We start from the raw sequence: 8,220 nt of genomic DNA on the forward strand, positions 1-8,220 counted from the left end.
GATGTCCATGTGAAGTCTTTAGTAGATGGATCATCATATCATGACTAGGATGACCTATTCTGTCGTGATAAAGCCAATATGTGTCTAAATCCAAGAGATCTTCTCTCATAACTTTATTGGATTTAATAGCTCGAATAGTGACATAGACACTATGTCAAAAAATGCTTCATACCATACCCCTCAGACGACAGAAGACGTTTTTTCTGTTGTCTGATTTTTTTGAACGTCTTCAGACAACAGATTTAACTATTTATGTCGTCTAAATGGTATCAAAATCAACACCAATTCAACTTTTTTAAGTTTGTTATAATTTAGAAAGTTTAGACAACAGATTCTGTTGTTTGAGTAAATGAAAAAGTTTATCCGGAAATTTTTTTTTTTGGTTGAACGTACTAAAACTTAATGTGAACTATTTGCCAAAAAAAAAACTTAATGTGAACTAGCAGATGCCTATACCCGAGTTTTCTCAACACTTAGTCAAAAAAAGAGAAATTTTCTTTCTCAACCCTAACCACACTACAGCCGACCTCCTCTTCATCATCCTCATCCTCCTCCTCCGACCAGCACCCGACGGCTCCCATCCTCCTTCTCCGGCTCTGACCGTTATCCACCCAATGTCGGAGCAGCACTTCTCTCATCCAGTTTGACTTCGATGCACCTCTTCTCTCATCTCTTTTCTCTAATTCACTGAATCCGACCATTCTCCACCCAAAGCCGGAGCTCCGCGGAACTCCACACTCCCGATCCAGCGTCTCCGATCTCCGCCTCCAGCCCTCCAGCCTCCAGGTATCTCTCTCTCCTTCTCCGTCTTCTTCTCCTCCTGGACAGTCCACTCCTCCTCAGCTCCTCTTCTTCTCTTCTTCTTGACTTCTTATTAATCTGAGCTTCTGATTCTGATTTTTCGTGATATGTAAATTGTGTTCGATTTGTCATTTATGGCTTTTGATTTGATCTTGTATTCTTGTTGGTTTTGAACTAAGGTAATGGTATGGACGGATGGACTGTATGGTCAATTTGTTGAAAATTGAAATGGTTGAAAACTTGAAATGGGTTCAATACTTCAATTTCCTTTTGAGTTTTGACTCAGGGGTGGATTACAAATGGGTTTGAGAGTGTTTGACACTGACTGTTTGATAACTTGCTTAGTTGATTTCCATTTTAATGATTTAATTAAGATAACTTCTTCTTGAATTGCAGACTTGCAGTTTGTAACTCGGTCACTGTCTCACTGAGGTTAGTGAGGTGAGGTTAGTGAGGAGAAGCTCTCAGAAGCAGAGGCCACAAGCCCACAATTTCATTGAGAAACGATGAAAAAAAAATAAAGGTAAATACTTCATTAAATATTTAAATTTTGCTATTTTGATAATTGTATCGGCATTATTCTCATAATTGTAGTTGACGCGAGAGATTTGGGCTTGTTCGAGATGTCTACGTTCCCAAGCATTACTACACTGGGTGAGCTTTACTTTTGCAGCTTTGCTAGTTGTGATTTTGATTGAGAATTATTCTGATGAAGCTTTACTTTTAATTAGTCGAAGCTTGCTGTAATGGACAAATGGATAAATTTGATAACTTAATAATGTCTGCATTCCTCAGGCTGCGTTTAAATGTGTACATGTCTCTTTTGTTTCTTATGCTTATTGTTCATGTGAATGAATCTTCTTGTTTCATATCCTATGCTACCCACTTTGTTGATATGGATAAGTTTTTATTTATTTGGGTTTCTATGTTTTACGTGTGTTTTTTCTGTGTTTTATGGTAAGAGGTATCAGAAGTCTTTTTATTTGTTTCTTTGTTTAAGGAAAACAGTCCGAATCTAATTGTTGTCTTCATGATAACATTTGCTTCTTACTTCTCAACAGCTCCCACAGTTAGAATCTGTTCCTCAGTTGACAGTACAAACTTCTGTGGAAAACAGGTAAAAGATTTTTCAATCTTTAATGAAAAGCTCTTTAGTTTACTTTTGTGTCAATTTTTACATAGCACTTTCTATCTAACATCAAACTTTCTCAGTTTCTCTTATGCAGATTCTATTTGTTCCCCGATTTCATATCTGGATAAGTCACTGCTGCTATTTCAAGGTATAGCTGTCAATTTTCGTCATTTCCAATCAATTACTAACTTCTATATCAATTGTCTTTATCTTCATATTATCCAGTTCCTATTTTTGTAAACTAATCATGATAACTTCTGAATACTCATGAAAAATATTCCTATTTGTCTTTGATACGTGAATATAAAAAATTATAGAACAATCGTTTTTCTTGGTCAGCAGTTTACTTTCCTCTTTATACATGAACAATTTATATATAAAGTCTTCATCTTTAGTTATTATGTAGTTCAAATTAACACCTTCATTCAACAGTTGCGTATATTTGTTCTCCTTCGTCTGTTTCTTTCCTTTTATTTAACAACACTATTTGTACGATCTCTGTTATAGTCATTTTGAATTCTAAAGTAATGGTGACTGATAAAGTTGTAAGTTTCTGTTGATGTGAGAGTTTGTTTATAGTGAATTGTTTGTTGTCATATATGAAATTCATTCAAGTCTTTCAGTTTTGGATTGTACAAAAAAAAGAAAGTAAAAACTGGGTTCTGGTTGGTTAGTCAATTTGTCTTCAAAATTGGGTTCTGGGTGGTTAATACATATGATAGTGTGTGAGAGAAGAAGAATTTATTGTCCATTTGATGTGATGAAAAGTGCTTGAGGCTGAAATCTCTTGATTTAGTAGTCAAAAAAATGTTGTATTCTGTTTTCAGGTTATGGAAATGGCATTATAAGAGTGTTCGAGTTTCGACCTATCACACGCCACTTAACAAACAAGTATGATGTATTTTGTTTTTTGTTCTTCAGGGTGATTACGTAAATTCAATGAGAGCAGCACAGGAGTTCAGCTCAAGAATGTTTGATTCCATAAAGGTATTATGTTTCACAAAGTAGCATGGTTTCATGAATAAGCTTTGGAAGTTTCACTTGCACATTTCTTGATGCAATTCTTTACTTTCCAGTTGTGTTAGCTTCTATATCTGAAATACTTGTAGTTGTGATATATTGGTTATGCTGATCCAGAAACTGTAGATTATAACTAGCTTAAATAGCTTGCTCGATTTCAAGTTCTAGATTTCACTTCTATTCTGTGTAAGTGACAGTTTTCTCACATTCAATGTTAAATTGACAGTAGGAAAATGATAAGGAACTGGGTTTCTTTTTATTCATGTTTGAATGTAGCTTGGGAGCCATTTCAATTGGTAGCAGAGCACTCGTTTAATAGCACATGTAGAGCTGCTGTAGGTTCATTTAGCACCTGGAAGCAAGTTTAATTTAGCACCTGGAAGCAAATTATAGGTTCATTTAGCACCTGGAAGCAAATTTAATTTTCAAAAATATATCAAAAGATCATTAGAAGATGACTTTAAGGTGGTTGTGTGAATCATGTGCTATTGCCAACCTTTTCTTTCTTCATGTTTTGGACTACGATGACGCTCTATTTGCTACTCAATGTTCGTGGTGATTAACTCTTGTTTTGTTTCCTTTTTCCTATAACTGAGTTGGCCTTTTTTGTTATATATTTCATAAAAGTCATTCGTTGTTTCTTTCCATTTTGTGAATGTACAGATGGTTTCAACAATGAAGAAGTCGATCTTTGATGAACAAACTAACAAGGCCTAAAGGAAATTGCAAAAGAATGCTCAAAAGAAGAATAAGCATCATGATGTGGTTCGAGCTGAATGGGCAAATCATGTTATACAGTTCTAACTTTGGTTCTGTTTAAGGTAGATGAGTAGCACTTGGAACTGCTTTTGTGCATTTATATATAACTGATGGAAAGTGTTGATGAACTTAAATTATGCATGCAGTTGCTCTGTCTAGCTACTCTTTCTTTACCTTATAGGTTTTTGACTTGGTGCACTAGGTAAATGATCGAGATAAAATGGTTTTTTGGTTCTCTCGATCATAATGTAACTGTTGGCTAGGTTTAGAGTTGGAACTATGGATTGTATTTTGGATGATGTTGATGCAATTAATGAAACGTAGCCATCATTTTCAATGCTGATTTTAGTCCAATTTTATGATTTTGATGATTGTAAATGACTGATGTTGAAATGGTTGAAAGGCAACAGATATATGCAGGTTTATGTTGTATCAAGAAAATGCAGTACAATTTATGTTGTATCAAGAAAATAGAAACAACAGAAACGAATGATCATCTGTTGTTTCTACCCAGTTCAAACAATAGAAAAGTAGAGTTCAAAGAGCTCTCAGACAACAGAAATAGGTGGTTGATATGTTGTTTCTACCAAATTCAAACAACAAAAAAGTAGAGTTCAAAGAGCTCTTAGACAACAGAAGTAGGTGATTGATATGTTGTTTCTACCACGTTCAAACAACAGAAAAGTAGAGTTCAAATGGCTCTCAGACAACAGAAGTAGGTGTTGATAGGTTGTTTCTACCACGTTCAAACAATAGAAAAATGAGATTGAATACTACTTCAGACAACAGAAATTTGAGTAAGACTATACTCTAAGTGACATTCAAACAACATAAAAAAACTAAAACTGTAGTTGGAAACTAAATCTAACCACAAGAATCACAATTATCTGTAGTCCAAACAAATCTCACACAACATAACTCACGGTATAAATGTTGTTGCATACGAAATCAGTCAACATATAACTGTCATTGTTCTTCAAATCAGACAACAGAAGCATCAACTAAGCTTAATATTGGTTCAATCAAACGACAGAAACAACAAAAACTCCGTCATCTTACATTAACTACATCGACAGTTATTTTTTGAATCTGTTGATGAAGTGAATTTCCAACAACATTAATATGTAGTGGTATGGTGTTTCAGACGACAGATAGACTCCGATTCTTCAATATTAGGTACTTCAGACGACAGTACCTTAAACTGAATCTGTCGTCTGAGTGCATTATCAACGACGGAGAATATCTGTCGTCTGAATGGCTTAGAGATGGCAGCCACCTAGACAACAGATTTTTACTTCATCAGATGACAGATATTATCTGTCGTCTGAAGCATTTTTTGGCATAGTGAGAGTCCACTAGAAAGACACATAAACTTCTCTAAGATGCACCTTTGTTCGCAATCATTAGAGGTATTGTAAAGGAACTTATTTCCGTTCTCTATATGTGTTTTCGCATGGAATCCGTTGGCTATTCATAGGGTACGATGTGCCCTAAGATCATAGAGAGTTTCTGTGACAGTAATCAAGGTGCCATTTGGCAGGGGGAACTTGGGCTATTCCATGTCCTTGAATTAATATTGATGACCCAGCCTTCGTAGTCACAAAAGTAATATGCTCAGAAAAAAAATTGAGTCATAATGAAAAGAACTCGAAATTTTATTCATAAGCCAACGAAATTACATCATTGTCTCTTTAACCAAAGAAAATCTAATCCAAAATGCTAGCTAATGCAAAACAATGGTAGTCGTCTAACTTATTTCAGTAATTCCAAAATAAATGTGACCAGGTGAGTAAAGAGATGTCGGTGGAGCAAGGCTCGCTTAAGTACCACTAATCTCATAACCTTCCTAGACACCACACTTACTTTGGATGAGCCTACTTTGAAGAAAGACTAAGCCATTGGCATTTACTACAAAATATATGGAAATTACCTATTACATCTCTTTGAAAAATGAAGACTTAAACAGAATTGACGATCAGTTGATCTAAACCAGATTTGTAGTCTTCAACCCTTCACTCTAGATCATCTTCTTAATCTTCTTGTTCCACATAGTGAGCTTCTCTTGCTTCACAATATGCTTTGTAGGCGGTGACTAGTTCTTCACGAGCTCTACAAATGTGTGCCCAATAATCAGATACTCCACATCGAGAACATACATCTCTTTGCTCAAACTCCATTGATTGAGGTGCTTTGAAAGCATCATTTAGATGGCTCTTAGTGTTGGTGGCGCCACCAACATGGCCAGAGGCGTTGCCTCCCTCTCTCTTTCCACGTTGACCTCTTAGGTTCCGTGTTCGCCTATTTTGGAGGTTACCTTCCCAAGTAGAGCGATTATATGGACCAAAACGTCCAAATGTATCCCTCAGATTAGGGTTTCGCTCTTGGCGCCTGCTCTTTGGGGCACGACTATAATTGGATTCCGGAATATGCTCTGTTCCCACGGGTCTCGAATTATAGTTCTTCACAAGGAAGTTGTCATGCTTTTCAGCGACATTCATAGCTTCAATGAGCTCATGAAACCTTATGATCCATCTTGCAGTAACATCAATTCGATAGTTCTTAGCAACCATCAATGCAGAGACGGGGAAGGTAGAGAGAGTCTTCTCAATCAATATCGCATCTGTGATCTCTTTATCACAGAATTCCATTAAGGATTTAATGCAAAGTGCTTCCAAGTTGTAGTCAAGAACTGACTTGAAATCACAGAAGCGGAGGCTATGCCATCTCACTTCTAGGTCAAGAAGCAGGGAGTCACGGACGTTGCCAAACCATTGTTTGAGTGAGATCCATAGCCTTCTGGGGTCTTCTTCATTCATACACTCGTACTGGAGCGAATCATCCATATGATGAGTCATTAGGATGATAGCTTTCTCCTTATTTTCCTCTAAGGCTGCTCTATTTGCTTCTAAAGCTTGAGCTTGCTCAACAGTTAACACGTCCTGGCTAGGCTCGAGAATCATATCCAGGATTCCATCGGCCTTGAGATGCTGGCGGACATCACGAACCCACCTGTGATATCCAGAGCCAGTTGTTCCCAATGGAGCAAAGTCCAATTTGTTCAGGTTACTCATCTTGAAAGAGAACAAGAAATTAGGGTTAGTTTAGGAGCGCAATAGGCTACCACGAAAATATATAAAATTTCTGAGCGTAATCGCTTCCAAGAAATTAGGAATTTCCGAGCATAATCGCTTCCAAGAAATTCGATTCCAAGGGATATTGGATTAGATCTAAACAATGACGTAAGTGGTCGATCTTTACGGTCATCAGAAAAGTCGCAGGAAAGTTGACTAGAATTCGTCAACCGGCGTTGACCGTCACTGACATGGCAATGGGGTTCATGTTGAAGTGGCAGTGGGGTCCTGATGCTGACGCGGCAGTGGGTCCTGGAAGCTGAGGTGGCGGTGGGCCTTGTCAATGGGCCACTGGGCTTTAGGGCTTTTGGGCTTCCTTCTTTTCCTCTTTTTTTTTTCTTTCTTTTCTTCTCTTTTCTGCCTGTTTTCTGTAGAAGATTTAGTCGGCCGGTTCACCCACTTTTAGGCTTGTTTTTGTGCTTTTTCTTCCGATTCCTGAATCTTTGGCTTGAGAGGTTTCTACTATCAAAATTTGGTGTAAATTGGAGGTCCGGAAGATGGTGAACCGGTGGAATATTTGCTGCGAGTTGTATGGAGATTCTGGTGGCCAGTTCGGTAGGTTTCTGGCCGGTTCTTGTGGTGGGGCCGCTGTTTTCGGACTCCTAGGATCGAGTTCTTCAAGGTGTGAGGTGGAGGCAGAAAAGGTTTCAAGGTTTTGTATTCGGATTCAAGGTTTTTAGCATCTTGAATCAGTGTTTGGCTATTTGTTTCATGATTAGGGATTCATGCTGATAACGTGTTTTAGGGAAACGGAATTGAGAGTAAATTGCTGTGTATTCTCATTGATGATAGGGACCTCTTTATATAGAGGATTACATGGCATAGAGTCTGAATCATACAAGGAAACATAATCTCTAGATTCTTCTAATTAAACCCTATTACCACTAGGTCAAGTAACCTAGAGTTTGGGCCAAACACAAATTAGGGTTTTACTTGAACAATGCATATGTTATAGAATATAAAATGAAAAAGTACATGTAGCATTTACCTCTGTCATTATAAAATTTGAAATAATAATATTTACCTCAATGATTATGATAAGAAATGTGATAAGAAAGACGAGACAAGATTGATAAGAGATGAGAGAAAGAAGAAGAATGAGAAGAGAATGAGGCAATACGTAATAGGCAAGATCAACAAAGAATAATGTCTTAATGTGTGTGTGTGTGTGTATAAGAAACTAATAATATAAGGATATTAAATAAGGGTATATATTGATTTAGGATTTCAATTAACATATTGATTTTTACCATTTTCTGTGCAAAAAATATTAAATAAGGGTATATTAGGAATAAAAAAATTAAGTGTTCAATCAGCAAGATAGAAAAGAAAATAAATCTAATGTGGCAACTGAGTCATATAACCGCGATTAACAAA

The 8,220-nt window shown here is 36.8% G+C and overlaps 1 long non-coding RNA gene across 1 annotated transcript; it reads left to right on the top strand.

Annotated features, from left to right (window-relative positions):
• The first annotated feature begins 1,249 nt into the window (after positions 1-1,249).
• LOC112167132 lies at positions 1,250-3,849 on the top strand. Its single transcript, XR_002923607.2, has 3 exons — positions 1,250-1,455; positions 2,855-2,920; positions 3,617-3,849. It is a non-coding gene; the product is annotated as an uncharacterized LOC112167132 (long non-coding RNA).
• Positions 3,850-8,220: the final 4,371 nt, after the last annotated feature.

The sequence above is a fragment of the Rosa chinensis genome, chromosome 5 (assembly GCF_002994745.2).
Source record: "Rosa chinensis cultivar Old Blush chromosome 5, RchiOBHm-V2, whole genome shotgun sequence".
NCBI classification, from domain to species: domain Eukaryota; kingdom Viridiplantae; phylum Streptophyta; class Magnoliopsida; order Rosales; family Rosaceae; genus Rosa; species Rosa chinensis.